Source organism: Danio rerio, chromosome 13, assembly GCF_049306965.1.
Source record: "Danio rerio strain Tuebingen ecotype United States chromosome 13, GRCz12tu, whole genome shotgun sequence".
Lineage (NCBI taxonomy): Eukaryota > Metazoa > Chordata > Actinopteri > Cypriniformes > Danionidae > Danio > Danio rerio.
Window position 1 is genome coordinate 49,730,120 of NC_133188.1, and position 17,180 is coordinate 49,747,299.

Here is a 17,180-nt window from a genome sequence, read left to right on the forward strand (position 1 = left end):
ATATATATATATATATATATATATATATATATATATATATATACATACATTTCTGAAAATGTTATTTATATTATAAAGATTTTTTAATATTACATTTATTTAGTTTTATAAAATATTTGTACTATTTTATATTATTATCACATTATTATTTTATCTGTTAAATATACTTTAATATTTTTTACACAATATTATTTTTAACTACATTTCTATTATATATTAAACAATCTGATAAAATATTTTCATTATTCGTGAGTCTTTCATGCAGAGAAATCTCCTCAGGTCTTTGGGCAATAATGCGTACATGGATATGTGGTTTAAATATGTTCCAGTTGGCTAAATATTAATTAACAATCATTTAAACAACTTTACTGAAGCCTCTCTACTTGACGGTTGATCTCGCGTGTCCGCCATGTTTGTAGTTTGTTTACACCAGGGGTGCTCAACCCTGCTTCTGGAGATCTACCTTCCTGCTGAGTTCAGCTTTAACCCTGATCAAACACACCTGAAATAATTAATCAGGACCTATACAGCCCTGGATAATTACAGGCAGGTGTGTTTGATGTGGGTTGCAACTGAAATCTGTAGGACACTAGATCTCCAGGAGCAGGGTTGAGCACTCCTGGTTTACACTTTTCACTCAGGTTTGTAGTTTTAATCAAATTCACATCCAATGCGCAATGTACTGAGCTATATTAGCGGTTAGAGTTCGGACGCTTCTACACATACAATTTAGTAATTTATTAAATGAGTAAAACATCTTTGGCATACTCTGGTCAACATACTATGGTTTGGACGTGCTAATTCTATTTTCAAAAACTATTTAGGATAGATAGTATGCATATTGGGATGCAGCAACATTCTCTACTGTTGGTATTAACTGATGAGGCTTTTTAAAGGCCTGCAATGACCTTAAACCACTCTGTGAGGTTTCTCAAATGCTTTTTCAGCATCAGATGAAAACTGAGACCTGCTTCACTTCTGCTTTCCACAACACACTATTATCATAGATTCATCTGCCGCAGATTAATATGCAAAGATGGCCGTGAATTAGACACTGCACTGCCTGATTTCCCTGTGAAGTGTAAACACTCTGTGTCTCTATGACATTATCTAAACACTCATCTGTTTGTTTGAACAACATGAAACCGCAAATACAACTCATTTATTTCCTTACTGTGACATGTTTCAGAGGAAAAACCATCGACCAATCGAAGATGGAGGATGAGACACTTGTTTAATTTCATGGTGACATTTGACAAACATATGCTATTATAGTATTCATTCATATTACTCTTTTTTTTTAAACAATCGATTTTTGTATTGTTTTTAATTGTATTACTCTATTATAATTTGCAAAACTTATTATTTTAATTTTAATTTATTATTTTTAACTATTATTATTATTATTATTATTATTAATAGTGGTAGTAGTAGTAGTAGTAGTATCAATTCCTATTTTGTTTTATTTTACATACCAGTTTATTTTTGTTATTTTATATGCTTATATCATTTTATGTAATTTTCATCATTATTATCTTCACTTAAATTTATTATTATTATTATTATTATTATTATTATTATTATGTTTTATTTCACATTTAAGGCTTTAGTAGATCCATGTGTTTTACTTTTGATTGTTTTTATTATTATTTTATTTTTTACTTTTATCAATTAAAATAAAAAAAATAAATACAGTTTTTTTGATTGATTTATATTTTTGGTTTTATACCACTAACTTAAATCTTGATTTTTATTTAATAATTTTTTATTTGATTAAATAAATAAATAAAAGATTTAGTTTTCATGATTGATTTATATTCTTTTGCTTTACACCGCTAACTTAAATATTGTTTTTTATTTGATAATTTTTCCTTTATTAAATAATAAATAAATAAATATTTAGCTTTTATAGTTGATTTATACTTGTTGTTTTATACTACTAACTTAAATCTTGATTGTTATTTGATAAGTTTTACTTTGATTAAATAAATAAAAATAAAATATATTTAGCTTTTCTGATTGATTAATATTTTTTTGTTTTTTACCACTAACTTAAATCTTGATTGTTATTTGATAGTTTCAGGTGCTGCACATCTTGTATCTTCACACCATAGGCCAGGGCCATAGACCTAACTTTTTCATTCTGGGACCCATCTGGACAAGTTATTCAATCTCAAGACCCACCATAATACTTTAATATGAAAAAAAAAAAAATGGGTAAAAATGTATCCATTCAAAGCAGTCAAAAATATATGGTGTGTGGCTTTTTATATTTTGCGATTTGATATGCACAAAATGAGGCTTGAAGTGCTTTTTGTGGGATGCTGGCTGTAACTTTCATAATTTTTTTGTTGCCGAAGATACTCTTCTTTTTTATGAAAAGAATATGATCAACCTTTGTTGAGATTTGCAAAATGTTTTGTTGACCGGTGCCATTTAAGTTTTAAGGGTTTCATGCTCTTGCAAGCTTTTCTAAGCATAAAAGACAATGCAGGACTTCCTCACCCTCTGGACCTTTGCCAGTAATAAAACTAAGATCGTGGTAGGACTGATCATATTTTCCGTGTGGCTCCTTTTTAGATTTGGTTTGTTCTGAAGACATAAAAGAAGTCTGCGACGGAAAACAGAATCGTCTCTAAAGATTTGTTTGCTCATTATCGTACTGGTTTTGATTGACCGAAACGTAAATATAGCTGCAGCTAAGTGACGTTGCGCGACCCACCTTTTCTCACTGTGCGACCCACATTTTGAAAACCCCTGATGTAGACAATTACCTTCAGATGACCCCAAAGATAAAAGTCTAAGGGGGTATGATTGGGAGATCTTGGGGGCCATTCAACTGGCCCATGACGACCAATCCACTTTTCAGGAAACTGTTCATCTAGGAATGCTCGGACCTGACACCCAGAATGTGGTGGTGCACCATCTTGCTGGAAAAACTCAGGGAACGTGCCAGCTTCAGCGCATAAAGAGGGAAACACATCATCATGTGAGGATTCTACTGATAAAGAATGGCTCCACTGTCTTTGTTGTCTGTGAAGATACAAGATGAGCAGCACCTGAAACTACGCATACTGGAGGCCTGTGCTGGCATTTCTCTTGCGTTGTTGCTATCAGTGTGTGAAGAGTGGGAGAAGAGGGTTGCATTGACAATCCAACACAATGGGCCGCACATTGAACACATTTTATAATTGGTCAGAAACTTGTAAATAACTCATGAAAGAATAAAGTTTTCTTGTGAAATTCCCAAAAAGTTTGATGTGTCGCATGACCCTCTTCCTATTGAAAAAACAAAGGTTGGATCCAAGATGGCCGACTTCAAAATGGCCACTATGGTCACCACCCATCTTGAAAAGTTTTCCCCCTCACATATACTAATGTACCACAAATGGGACGTTAAGATTACCAACCATTCCCATTTTATTAAGGTGCATCCATATAAATGGCCTACCCTGTATTATTCAGCTGGTTTATCACCTTGTGATATTGTCATTTTTGAGCTGCTGGTCTGACCTAAACAAATTAGTGTTTAAAATGACTTTTTGTTTAAGTTTGTCTTGTGTTTTAGTTGTGAGAATGCAAATGAAATAAAACTGTGAGGTTGATCAACAGTGTATTCTCCATGCAGCACTGAAATTACTCTATAAGGCATTGATAGGAGCAGTAAAACTGTTCTTTAGAAACGTAACTCAAATGTTACTTTTAACAGTAAAGCATTACACTTTTTGGTGTAAGTAATCAATGAAGTAACTGAGTTACTTTTTAAATGAAGTTACTATTTTTCAGTAACTAGCACAAAGCTGAAAGTGAATGATGTGAAATATGCTCTGATGTCGACTGTCACAAGTCTACACATTTCAGACCTGACTTTCATCATTTCCTGTATGACTCTCTCTAATAAACCCTCCACATCTCTGTCATCATGACTAGCTCAACACGAAACACCCACCGCATCAGATCACACACATTCATTTACAGTGTGTGTGTGTGTGTGTGTGAGTGTGAGTGAGTGTTTTCTGGCTGAGTGTGTAATCTGCTCCTCTGATCTCTCCTGATGGTCACAGTTACACCACATGCTAAACACCATGATTTGACCACCACTGAGGTCTGTAAATGGTCGTGACGTAAAGTGGAGACTTAATTACACACGCTTAAAAGTGAAAGTACAAAAAGCTTACAATGGGGTGGTGCACAATTTAAAAGAAAGTTATTTTTTGTTCCAGACAAGTCCATATTGGTATGAAATCCAAATTTACAATGCTTATTTTGATAGCCACTGAGCCAACGTGTCGCCTCTTAATTCACTATACTGTAAAAAAAACTGTAAAAATTCATTCATTTAATCATTCATTAATTTATTTTAGTCTTAGTCCCTTATTCCCAAAGCATAGCAAAATATGTTAGGAACATTTTAAAACATGGCTGTCAATTGATTAAATTTGCTAGCAACTTTCTGACTCCCTACAAATATCTGAGTGTGGTAATACTGTTAAAACATATGAGTTAACAGCCTGCTAAAGCATGTGGAAAGTTATAAACATGCAGATTAAACATACATTGTTTGTTTGTTTTGATTGATTTAACTTTTATAATTTAGTTTGTTTTGTTTTTTTATTAATTTAACTTTTATCATTTTTATGTTGGTTTTGATTAAAGTAAATTTTACAATTTGTTTGTTTTGATTGACTTCACTTTTATAATTTAGTTTGTTTTTTATTGATGTATCTTTTACAATTTTGTTTGTTTTGATTGTTTTGATTGATTTAACTATTATAATTTTGTTTGTTTGTTTGTTTTGATTGACAACTTTCATAATTTTGTTCGTTTTGATTGACGTACCTTTTATAGTTTTGTTTGTTTGTTTGTTTTGTGTTTGATTGACTCAACTTTTGTAAGTCAGTTTGTTTACTTTAAAATAGAGGAAAGTAATTGGCTTATAATTATTAAGCCAACTTGTCACTTTTTACAGTGTAATAGCGTTCATTTTTAACAGATTTAGACAAAATATATTTGTTAAAATTAAAAGGTTACAAACAGTTATAATGGCGTTTCATAGCTGTGTGGATGACACTGAGCGTCTTCTATATATTCGTGTGTTTCTCTGCTTGTGGGTTGTTTGGGATGGTTTGGTGGATCATGTGACTTTCTCACCACCACATGATTATGATTGTGTTTTGTCTGTATAACAGAGGATGTTTAGATGTTCATACTTCCAAACACTGGTGAATAATACTACAAATTTAGAAATAAAGTAGTTTACCGTCTAATTTTGAAAATTCTTTTATTTTTTGTTTAAGAAATACCGTAAAAAATTATACGTAGAAACCGTTGCCAGAATTAAAAAATATATATTTTATTTTCATTCATTTATTTTCTTGTCGGCTTAGTCCTTTTATTAATCCGGGGTCGCCACAGCGGAATGAACCGCCAACTTATCCAGCAGGTTTTTACGCAGCGGATGCCCTTCCAGCCCCAACCCATCTCTGGGAAACATCCACACACACATTCACACACACACACACTCATACACTACGGACAATTTAGCCTACCCAATTCACCTGTACCGCATGTCTTTGGACTGTGGGGGAAACCGGAGCACCCGGAGAAAACCCACGCGAACACAGAGAGAACATGCAAACTCCACACAGAGACGCCAACTGAGCCGAGGTTCGAACCAGCGACCCAGCGACCTTCTTGTTGTGAGGCGACAGCACTACCTACTGTGCCACTGCCTCGCATATTTTATTTTATTTTATTTTATTTATTTTATTTTATTTTTTAATTAATTATTAGTAATTAGTATTAGCATTTATATTTTATTTTATTTAGTTTAATTTATTACTAGTAGTATTATTTATAATTAAATGTATTTTATTATTTTCAATTACATTTTTTATTTAATTTAATTAATTAGTAGTAGTATTTATATTTTTCTTTATTTTTTATGTTTATTTACTTTAATATTTATTTTAAGTTATTATAATTATTATTATTTTATTTTAAATTTTTATTATTTTAATAATAATTTTATTATTTTAATTTAATTTTATTTTTACTTTAATTTAGTTTAATTCGCTAGTAGTAGAAGTAGTAGTAGTAGTATTTTACTTTATTTTATTACTTTTAATTTTCTTATTTCATTTTTTACTTAATTTATTAGTAGCAATAGTAATTATATTTTACTTTATTTTATTATATTATATTTAATTTTCTTTTATTTTTTATTTAATTTAGTTTAATTTGTTATTAGTAGTAGTATTTATTTTTAATTATTTTTATTTTTAATACCCTTACTAAAACAACAAATGTAACAGGGGGCATAAAAGTTTTGCACAGCACTGTACACATAACTGAAAAGTGCAAACGTCCTACACTAGTCTAACCGAGATCTCAGCAAACATGAGTGATGCGTGTCAGTGTTGACGTCACCGGAGCTGATCTGCACTGATTCTTGTAACGCAGACTCACGTATGAACACGTCTGTCTGATAACAGCCTGATAACACATTCCTGAGCGCAAACACACACATGAAGAGTCTGGTGAAATAACCAAAGCCGAGGAGAATCATCCCCCCTCAGGCATGTCAGGGCACTTCCTGTTTCCTGTAGGGATGAGACTCACTTCCTGTGGCCTGGAGGAAGGATGGGAGGACAGGCAGACAGTTCTTGTAGAAAACATCTGAATGTGTGTGTGAGTGAGTGTGTAACGCTGAATCAGCTGTGATTCATGACACATTTGAGTAACGTTTGGGAATCAGGCCTCATGGGAAAATCCCAGTTCCTCCAGCTGACTGAGCCAATGTTGACATGCATTTGCATAAAAATAGGTGACTGGAAACGAGTGAAGAAAAGAGTGAGTCATTATTAACCAATGCTTACAGCCTGCAGTGATTTACAGTACATTAATGAAGGGACCCGTCTGGAGTCTCACAGGGTTTAGAAAGACTTCAGCCAAAAATAAGGAACTTCTAACTTTCATTTCAGTCACAAAAGGTCATTTCTGGAAGAGCTCCACATTGATTTTATTATAGTCTTAACTTTTAACTTTTTCAACTAGAAACTTTTAAACAACACAAAAAAAATTTAAAGTAAAAAAAAATATATATATATTTATATAAATTATATAGGCGAAGCAGTGGCGCAGTAGGTAGCACTATCAACTTACAGCAAGAAGGTCGCTGGTTCGAGCCTCGGCTCAGTTGGCGTTTTCTGTGCGGAGTTTGCATGTTCTCCCTGCGTTCGCGTGGGTTTCCTCTGAATTGTGTAAATGTTTCCCAGAGATGGGTTGCGGCTGGAAGGGCATCCGTTGCGTAAAAACTTGCTGGATAAGTTGGATAAGTGCCCCGGATTAATAAAGGGACTAAGCCGACAAGAAAATGAATGAATGAATGAATGAATAAATTATATAGAGTGCTCAGCATAACTGTACTTCCCATTTTGAAAATGGACATTTTTATCAATTTCTCAGTGAATATAGGCAATGTATTTAGGAGCATTTAAACAAAACTGTTTTATTAAACAGATATATTTATTAAAATAATATTTTAGTCACCAAACATCTTTAGAAAATGAAAGATACAATTAAATTAAAGCAAAATATTAAAGAAACTAAATTTCAACCGACAAAAAAAAAAACAAAACAAAAAAAAGTTTGCTTCTCCTGACTTTTTCTCTTTTAAAAATTGTATTTAATTTTTTTTCCCTATCATATAAATTTGAGTGTATTAGTTTATGGACCATAACTGTAAGTTATTTTGTTAGATAAGCTCCAGATTTGGCTTCAGTACTGACTAATCTAATATATATGCACAAATATAATATTGTACATCATTCATTCATTTTCTTTTTGGCTTAGTCCCTTTATTAATCCAGGGTCGCCACAGCAGAATGAACCGCCAACTTATCCAGCACTGAGTGGATTCCCTTCCAGCCGTAACCCATCTCTGGGAAACATCCACACACACTCATTCACACTCACACACTAAGGACAATTTACCCTATCTAATTCACCTGTACTGCATGTCTTTGGACTGTGGGGGAAACCGGAGCACCCGGAGGAAACCCACGTGAACGCAGGAAGAACATGCAAACTCCACACAGAACAGCCAACTGGCCCAGCTGGGACTCAAACCAGCGACCGTCTTGCTGTGAGGCGACAGTGCCAACCACTAAGCCACTGTTTAAAACAATAGTGTTTAAAAATAATATACACAGAAAAAAAAACTTTAAAAGTTCTGAAAAATGTCAAACTGTTAAACATTTGATCGTCAAAAGTTGTCAGAGCAGAGTTTCCACTATGCCATTTGAAAGCAGAAATAAATTTGTGAACTTCGCAAATCTTTTTTTTTACAGCATAGTTGATGTTTTCTTCTATCTGTGTGTGTTATCATGGTTCTGTGATTTATTCCGAGTCTCAGTTAAATATTAGCTGCTGAGATTAAATAACCTCGGTCAAGTGTGTTTTCATTCGGAGTGAAGAGTTCATGTTTTCATGCTCCACTATCAAACTCATTCAGCGTGTCATGACTCAGATAAACCCTCACATTCTTAACATGATTTTAATAGCTAAACTCTCTCTCTCTCTCTCTTTCTCTCTCTCTCTCTCTCTCTCTCTCTCTCTCACACACACACACACACACACACAATGTATATGTCGAAATCTGGACACTTACGAGGAATGTCTAGATTTTCAAAAGAGAAGCAAACATAAGTGACACAGTTCTGGAATTTACTCCATTTATTAAATACAGATTTATTTTATTTTATTTTGCTTTATTTTATTATATTTTAATTAATTATTTTTTTTATTTAATTGAACAATTTTATTATTATTTTGTTGTTATTTTATTTTATTTTTTTACTTTATTTTATTTTACTTAATTGCATTATATTTTAATAAAAAATATTATCTAATATTTTTTATTAATATTTTTGTTGTTAGTTAATTTTACTTTATTTTTACTTTTACTATACTTTATTTTACATTATTTTATTTTACTTTGTTCAACTTTTTTATTTTAATTAATTTTATTTTTAATTTATTAATTGTATTAATATTTTTGTTGTTATTTTATTTTGCTTTATTTATTTTTACTTTATTTCATTTTACTTTGTTTTAATTTATTTTATTTTATTATATTTTATTTATTTTTATTATTTTTATTTATTTTAATATTTGTATTATTATTATTGGTATTTTATTTTACTTTATTTTTACTTTAATATATTTTATTCTATCTTAATTTACTTTGTTTTATTTTTTATTTTACTTTATTTTATTATATCTTAATTGGTTTTATTTTTAATTAAATATTTTTATAATAATTTTTTTGTTATTTTATTTCACTTTATTTTGTTTTACTTAGTTTTAGTTTTTATTTTACATTATTTCATTATATTATTATAAATATATTTTTATCTAAATATTTTCCTATTATTTTTGTTGTTATTTTATTATACTTTGTTTTACTTTATTTTACTTTACTTTGTTTTATTATACTTTATTTTAGTTAATTTTACAACAATCCTGTAATAAATGTATTGTTCATTGTTTGCTCATGTTAATAAACACATTAACTAACATTAACCTTATTGTAAAGCATTAACCCATGTTTTTTTGTCATTCACTTTATAGGAGCTCTAGGTATTTGAAAGAAGTAACGTTTTCATAACTTAAAGTGTAACACGAGCAGAAGAACATATTTGATTAGTTGGGACTGCAGTATTTCTCTACATCCTGAATGTGTGTTAAAGAGGACGTGCCGCCCTGTTAAAACCCAGGATGTCTTTCTACTTCCTGCTTTCAAACTTTTCAGCCATAAAGACAAATAGCAGCAGATGTGTCTAGCCGGACACTACTCAGTGTGTGTGTGTGTGTGTGTGCGTGTGTGTGTGTAATCCAGTCATGTAAATCCTGTGATAATGCTCCTGATTTAAAAATCATGTCGGCTCTTATTTTGGTTCATATGCGTGAATGTCTTATGAAATGAAATCATAATCAGATTATTACACACACACACAGATTCAACAGCACTGATTTAATACTGTACAGCACAAACTGTTTGCTTTAAAGTCACCATGAAATCTAAGTCACCCAAGTTAACCGCAGAATAAAAATAAATAAAAAAAAGGTTGTCATTTACTCACCCCCATGTTCTTCCAGACCCGCATGTTTTTCTGCCTCCTGCATTTTCCTCTGAATTTTACACTGTGCTGCTTTATCTTGTAATCAGAAAGAATGGAGATGGAGGCAGTGGGGGAAAAAAACGGGGAAAAAGCAATAGGACTCAATAAAACATTAAAAGCAGTTTCATCATGTCCCATAAAAATGCAAAAAAATAAAATAAATAAAAATAATAAATAATAAATAAATAAATAAAAATAATAAAATAAATAAATAAATAATGAATAAAGAAATAAATAACAAATAAATAAAATAAAAAAATAAACAAATAAAAAATAAACAGACAAACAGACAAACAAATAATAAATAAATAAATAATAAATAATAAATAACAAACAAATAACAAATAAATAAATAAATAAATAAATAAATAAATAAATAAATAAATAAATAAATAAATAATGAAAAAACAAATAAATAACAAACAAATAAATAAATAAATAAATAAATAAATAAATAAATAAATAAATAAATAAATAAATAAATAAATAAATAAATAAATGAGAATTTTTTTTTAAATTTAATTAAATAAATAAAAAATTTCAAGCCGTGAACCAAACCAACCAGTTTTAAGATAGGTTTGAACTTAAATTAAAATCAAAACTCTATTTGAAAATCTGAAAATCAGTATTGGGCTAATACATTACAAGTAATGGTTATGTAATAATATTACTTTTCTAAGTAACGAGTAAAGTAATAAGTAAAGCATTACTTTAAAAGATTTTGACTTGAGTTGAGTCAACTTGAGTTAGTTTTTAGATTAATTACTTTTTTTTTTAATGCTGAATTAAAATGAATGTAATCACGTTGAATCACAGTCAGTGAGAGAGTGAGCTCCCCACGGGAACAGACAGAAACCAAGATGGAAATTTTGCATTTTATATATATATATATATATATATATATATATATATATATATATATGGCACAATGGTAAAAACAATGAAAAAAAAACTATAATAATATAATAATAACAATAATTACAAGTACTATATCAACTACTGCTACTAATGATAATGAGGAGATAACAGGAGGACAGGTCAGAACAGTGATGATAATATTAATTAACAGAAGTAGAAGTAATAATATTAATGATAATAATGATAATCAGGAGGCGATTACTAATTTATTTTTAAGGTAATTGGTTGCAAACAATTTATATGGGCTGCATTCAATCAAACAAATTTAGTTGAACATTACTACATGTAATGTGTGTTTAAATTCAGCCCACACTAATTGTTTGCAACCACTTACCTTAAAAAATATATTAAGTAAATAAGTAAATCCTATAATTTTTTTTTTCAGTGCACCCAGCTATAAGAACACACACTGCTGTAGACTTTAGCTTGAAGAAGTGCAGAAGTGAATGCACGGCAGATGTAAAGCTGTGTGCTGAATGAGAAAAGCAGGCTGTCGGTGGGTTTGGAGGAGGGTAGAAAAGGGTTATTGAGGACGAGGGATGATGAGGGGGGGTGAAAAATGGGTCACGCCGTTGAACACGCTCTCAGAAACACAGCTCTATGGCAACATGACAGCAGCAGATCAGCCAAAACACCGAACTGGAGCAGAATCACAATGAGCTGCAGCCAGACAGATACACACGCATCAGAAACATCAGTGTGTGTTTGTATGATTCCAAATGAACACACTCGCTAAAACATAACCGTGCTGGAACTCAATGACTGATTTAAGCTTTTATCCTCTTAGAAAACACAACAATAGACATGTTTTCCCCACATACAGCTAAAGTCAAAACTGTAAAATCTCCTGTGAGTTTTTTTCTATTTTTCAAATATTCCCCAAATGATGTTTAACAAAGCAAGGAATTTTTCACAGTATTTCCCATAATATTTTTTCTACTAGAGAAAGTCTCATTTGTGTAATTTCGGCTAGGATGAAAGCTGTTTTAATTTTTTTTAAACCATTTAACGTCAACATTATTAGCCCCTTAAGCAATATTGTTTTCGATAGTCTACAGAACAAACCATCATTCTACAATGATTTGCCTACATACCATAACTTGCCTAATTAGCCTAGTTAAGCCTTTAATGTCACTTTAAACTGAATCTTGAACTACATCTACTCAAAAATGTTGTGCTGTCATTATGGATAAAATAAATCAGTTATCAGAAATCAGTTATTAAAACCATTATGTTTAGAAATGTGTTGAAAAAATCTTTCTGTTAATTAGAAATTAGGGTAAAAACATACAGAATGGCTAATGATTCTGGCTTTACATGCTTTAAATTAAAATTAAAAACTTTATTGCTATTCAAAATCTCTTAAAAACACAGTATTTTGAATCTTCTCACCTATAGAAACAAGTCCATAAATATTTGTACATCGACAAAGTTCTAACAATACTGGCTCTATACACCAACAATCAATTTAAATTGATTGAAACAAACAAGATGTGCTTTAACTGCATAATGTCAGCTTTAATTTGAGGGTATGTGCCTCCAAATCAGGTGAACGGTGTAGGAATTACAACAATTTGCATATGTGCCTCCCACTTGTTAAGGGTCCAAAAGTAATAAGACAATTGGCTTCTATAAGCTGTTCTATGGTCAGATGTGTGTTATTCCCTCATTATCCCAATTACAATGAGCAGATATAAAGTTCAGAGTTCATTTCAAGTTCATTTCAGAGTTCATTTTGCATTTGGAATGTGAATTGTGTCAATGTAAAAATATATATGGACCTAATTGAACCTAAAATTTACTTGTAAATCAGTGATTGTTTATCTGTTTATAAACAATCCAAATGATTATTCCATGTATTTCCTATTATTGACAAGGTTTTACACTATTTTTCCTTTCTTTACAACATTTCGATTCACAGCCAGTCAAAAATGCTGTTCCAATGATTTAAAATAGAGTAACATACGGAATAACTGTCACACAGTAAAACACTATTCATATTACAGTTACTGTGTAATTTACAAAAAATGTTAACAGTGTTCCTACAGTAAATATAACAAACAAATCATGTGTATTTCATACAATAAACAAACAATTAAACTGAATTAAACATGAAATTTTGATGCATAAAATATGTTTTTAGAAAAACACACTCCTGTTATATTTATTTACCACTCAAGAAAATAAGCAGCAAAGTAATTACAAAAGTCAAATCATTCAATCGAATAGTTTTTATATGTGCATTAAAACACAGAAAAAAGGTATACACATTTCCTGGGTTGTCATTTTTAGATTATATATTTGTTTAAACACTAGCACAATTAAAAACAACTGTTGATCAGTGTGTTGTAATAATAAGCTAATTAACATAAAGGAAATTAGGAAAATAATGTAAACAAAAAATCTTTACAATAAATCATCTGTGGTTAACCACCAAGGGAAGAAAATTCTAATATATTCATTATCTGTCATCAAATTAAAAAAAAAAAAAAACATTAATATGTAACAGCTATTTCAATAGTTACTTTCAATATTATAAATATAAATCAGTACATCGAGAATTTTATGTGTACAATAGTTCCTAAAAAAGTTAAAAATATATATCAATTTTTGTATCAAACAATAATTGCAGCAAATAATGACATAAGTTTTGAGAAAAGCCGTCATTTAAGTACTGTAAGTGATGTTTAAGAAACAAATTTTGGGAGGAGAATGCACAGATATTTCAACAATTCTAACACATTATTAAAAATCATCCTAATATCACATCAGCATTAGTTTAAACCCCCATAAATACCAAACTTGCCCTACCTTCATTATCTCACGACTTTAGCATCCCTCCACCACCCCGACACCTCACCTCTAAACACTATCCAGTGTCCAGACTCAGTCCTGGAGGGCCAGTGTCCTGCAGATTTTATCTCCAACTTGCTTCAACACACCTGCAAGGATGTTTCTAGAAAGCTTGGTAGGAGCTTGATTAGCTAGCCCAGGTGTGTCTGATTGGGGTTGGAAGTAAACTTTGCAGGACACCGGCCCTCCAGAACTGAGTTTGGGCACCCCTGATCTAGGTGGAGCATTCTGGGGCCGAACAATTCTCTTGGACCCCTCACACTTTCCTGACAAGGGGAATAACACTGTCTACACTGAGTTGGGGTGTCTTTTCTGAGCTCAGAACCCTCGCCCTAGACAGTACGCTGAATATGCTTTATTCTTCAAACATCTGTAAGTGTGAACTCGTGAAATATATGATAACATGTCATTGCAAAATCATGGAGTAACTGATAAATGCATTAAAATATCTAAACAAAAATCTAGATAAATCATAATATTAATTAAAAAAATAAATAATAATAATAATAATAATAAGAAGAAGAAGAAGAAGAAGAAGAAGAAGAAGAAGAAGAAGACTTTGTGATCTTTGTAGACTTCGAGGTTAAAATGCATCAGGTGTATGACCATTAAGTGAGGGTTTATAATTGAAATCTTGAAAGCATTTTTTTTAAACTGATATTTTGTTTATGTTTTGGTTATGTGACTTGATGTGTGCTTTATTTGTATTACCTGCCCAGCGACTGCAGACAAAATGTAGCTATATAGCTAATTCTGATGCAGTTCATTGATTGCCCATTGTCCCTGTCAAATAAAGAATTACAAAAAATAAAATAAAAATAAACAAAAAACAATGTCCAAATAATAATATACTGAATTAACACTTTTATAAATGATCCACAAAGACCCTAAAGTAATGAGTTGAGGCTGTGTAAGATTACAATAAGTTTTACACGCTGAATGATAATGAAATCAAATATAAAAGCGGCGCTGGGCCTGAAGCAGTTATGCTTTCAGCTTGAACACACACTTCCAGTTTTGCTGTAGGCGTAACTGTAAACGCAGATCAGATGTGATCTACATGTGAAGCGCAGACACCTGTGAAAAACAACATTTAAAATCTATAAGCAAATAGTTCAGATTCGACACTCCAGGGGATTGTTCAAGTGTGGGTAAATATGCGGTGCTCACTCACTGGAGAATATGATCATCAGGTTTTGTTGCTGCTGATTCATTAAAGTCTGTATTAAACTCAACATTTTTTTCTATTGTGACATATTAAAACTAAAAAGGCAAGAATGAGAAAATTTGATCTTGCACTTTTATTATTATTAACCCTTGTGTGTTGTTGGGGATGTTTCGTCCACTCTGGGGAGATTTTTGAGGCTTAATTTGGCCACAACGCTCTCTGTGTTTTAGCAACTGGAATGATTAAAGCATATTGTTACGAATTAAATTAAAAATCCTTAATCAAAAAGAGATGTAACCAAAAACGTAACAAAATAACAGGGATTAAAAATATAATCCCTGGTGCCCCCGCGCTCTCTCTCCCCAAAATATACCAAAAACACAACCACTGAGAATTAACAAGAAAATATGATTTATTTACAGAAATAAGGAGCAAAAATAACATCAGGAGGGGTTCAGCCAAAATAAATGACAATAAACCAAGCTAACTAACTTAAATTAAACTTCCCTAGAAAACAAATAAAATAAAATACAGAAAACTACCTCCCTACTAACAAACACAGGAGAAAACGAAAATAACAAATAAGGCACCAAACCTCCCTACATGCTCCAAGCCCGACAGGGAGACAAACCGGGTTTCAATCGCCGGTTAAAAATTTAACACAACGGCATCTCAATATACATGCAAACACTCATGGAATCACGTTCTCCACTGAGTACAAGCGGGGAAAATCGAGAGAGAGCGGGGAGCCATCGAACCCATGTTCTCTTCAGGTTTTTATAGCCGCCGCCAATCATGGTCCGTCCCAACGTAATCCGCTCCACCTGCGAATACTTAAGAGTGAGAAAGAAAGAGAGAGCGAGAGAAAGAGAGAGAAAGAGCGCGAGAGCGCAAGAGAGAAACCACACACAAGCCTACACTACACTACTCGTAACAATATATATATATATATATATATATATATATATATATATATATATATATATATATATATATATATATATATATTACTTTGGGCAGATTGATTACCCTTTGGTTTTGTTTAATAGGATTTAGATCTGGGCTCTGGCTGGGCCACTCACCATTCACCGAGTTGTTATGAGCCACTCCATTGATATTTTGGCGGTGTGCTTGGAGTCATTAGCTATGTTTCCAAATGTTTGCAAATGCGCATAAAAAAACAGTTGATGGAAACGTCATGATGCGCGTAAATTTTGAAAATGCGCATAAAAAACTTATGGGCCTAACTGGGTAGGATAAACTTTTTATTCGAAAAGAAAAGATGCGCATAAACTGCGATGGAAACACTTTTACAAACACAAACACAAACTCCAGCATGCGCATTAAAAAAGGTCATGTGATTTTGTTAAAGGAGATCATGTGATGATAAAAATGTGTGTGAATGGATAAAACGTCAGGCTGAGCACATTATAAAACATCTGAAATGTTGTTTTGGTCATCATAAAACGCCTTACCATTTCAGTATTAATGTTATTATATTATCAATGACCTCCAGAATCAAGAGCGGCTGTGCTCCGCATCTGACACATTCAAACGCCACTGCGCGCTCACTGCTTGTCAGGATTGTCTTCTGAGGCGCATTCATTTAGAAAAAATTGATGCAGCTTCTCCTACTGCAGCAAATGCAGTTTTTACTGTTGATATTTGGTGCCAGTTAATCAGGAAGTGACAATTTTGTTCGCTTTGACTCAATGCTTCATTCGCACAACTTTTATGCTAAAATCGAGTTTTGCGCATAAAGTTTATTCACATTTTTGGATGGAAACATAGCTATTGTCCTGCTGGAAGATGAACCATCACCCTAGTCTGAGGTCAAGAGCACTCTGAAGCAGGTTTTCATTCAGGATGTCTCTGTACATTGCTGCATTCCTCTTTCGCTCTATCCTGCCTAGTCTTCCAGTTCCTGCAGCTAACAAACATCCCCCCAGCATGACGCTGCCACCACCATGCTTCACTGTAGTTTCTTATGGTCTGAGAGTCCTACAGATACCGTTTGGCAAATGGAAGTGGCTTCCATCTGGCCACTCGGAAATTAA

At 32.0% G+C, this 17,180-nt stretch overlaps 1 long non-coding RNA gene across 1 annotated transcript in view; it reads right to left on the bottom strand.

Moving 5' to 3' along the window:
• LOC103912037 (uncharacterized) overlaps positions 1–17,180 on the bottom strand; it is a 65,051-nt gene that overhangs the window by 34,591 nt on the left and 13,280 nt on the right. The window contains exon 5 of the long non-coding RNA XR_012388934.1: positions 10,146–10,220. This is a non-coding gene — a long non-coding RNA (uncharacterized lncRNA). The remainder of the gene's footprint in view (positions 1–10,145; positions 10,221–17,180) is intronic.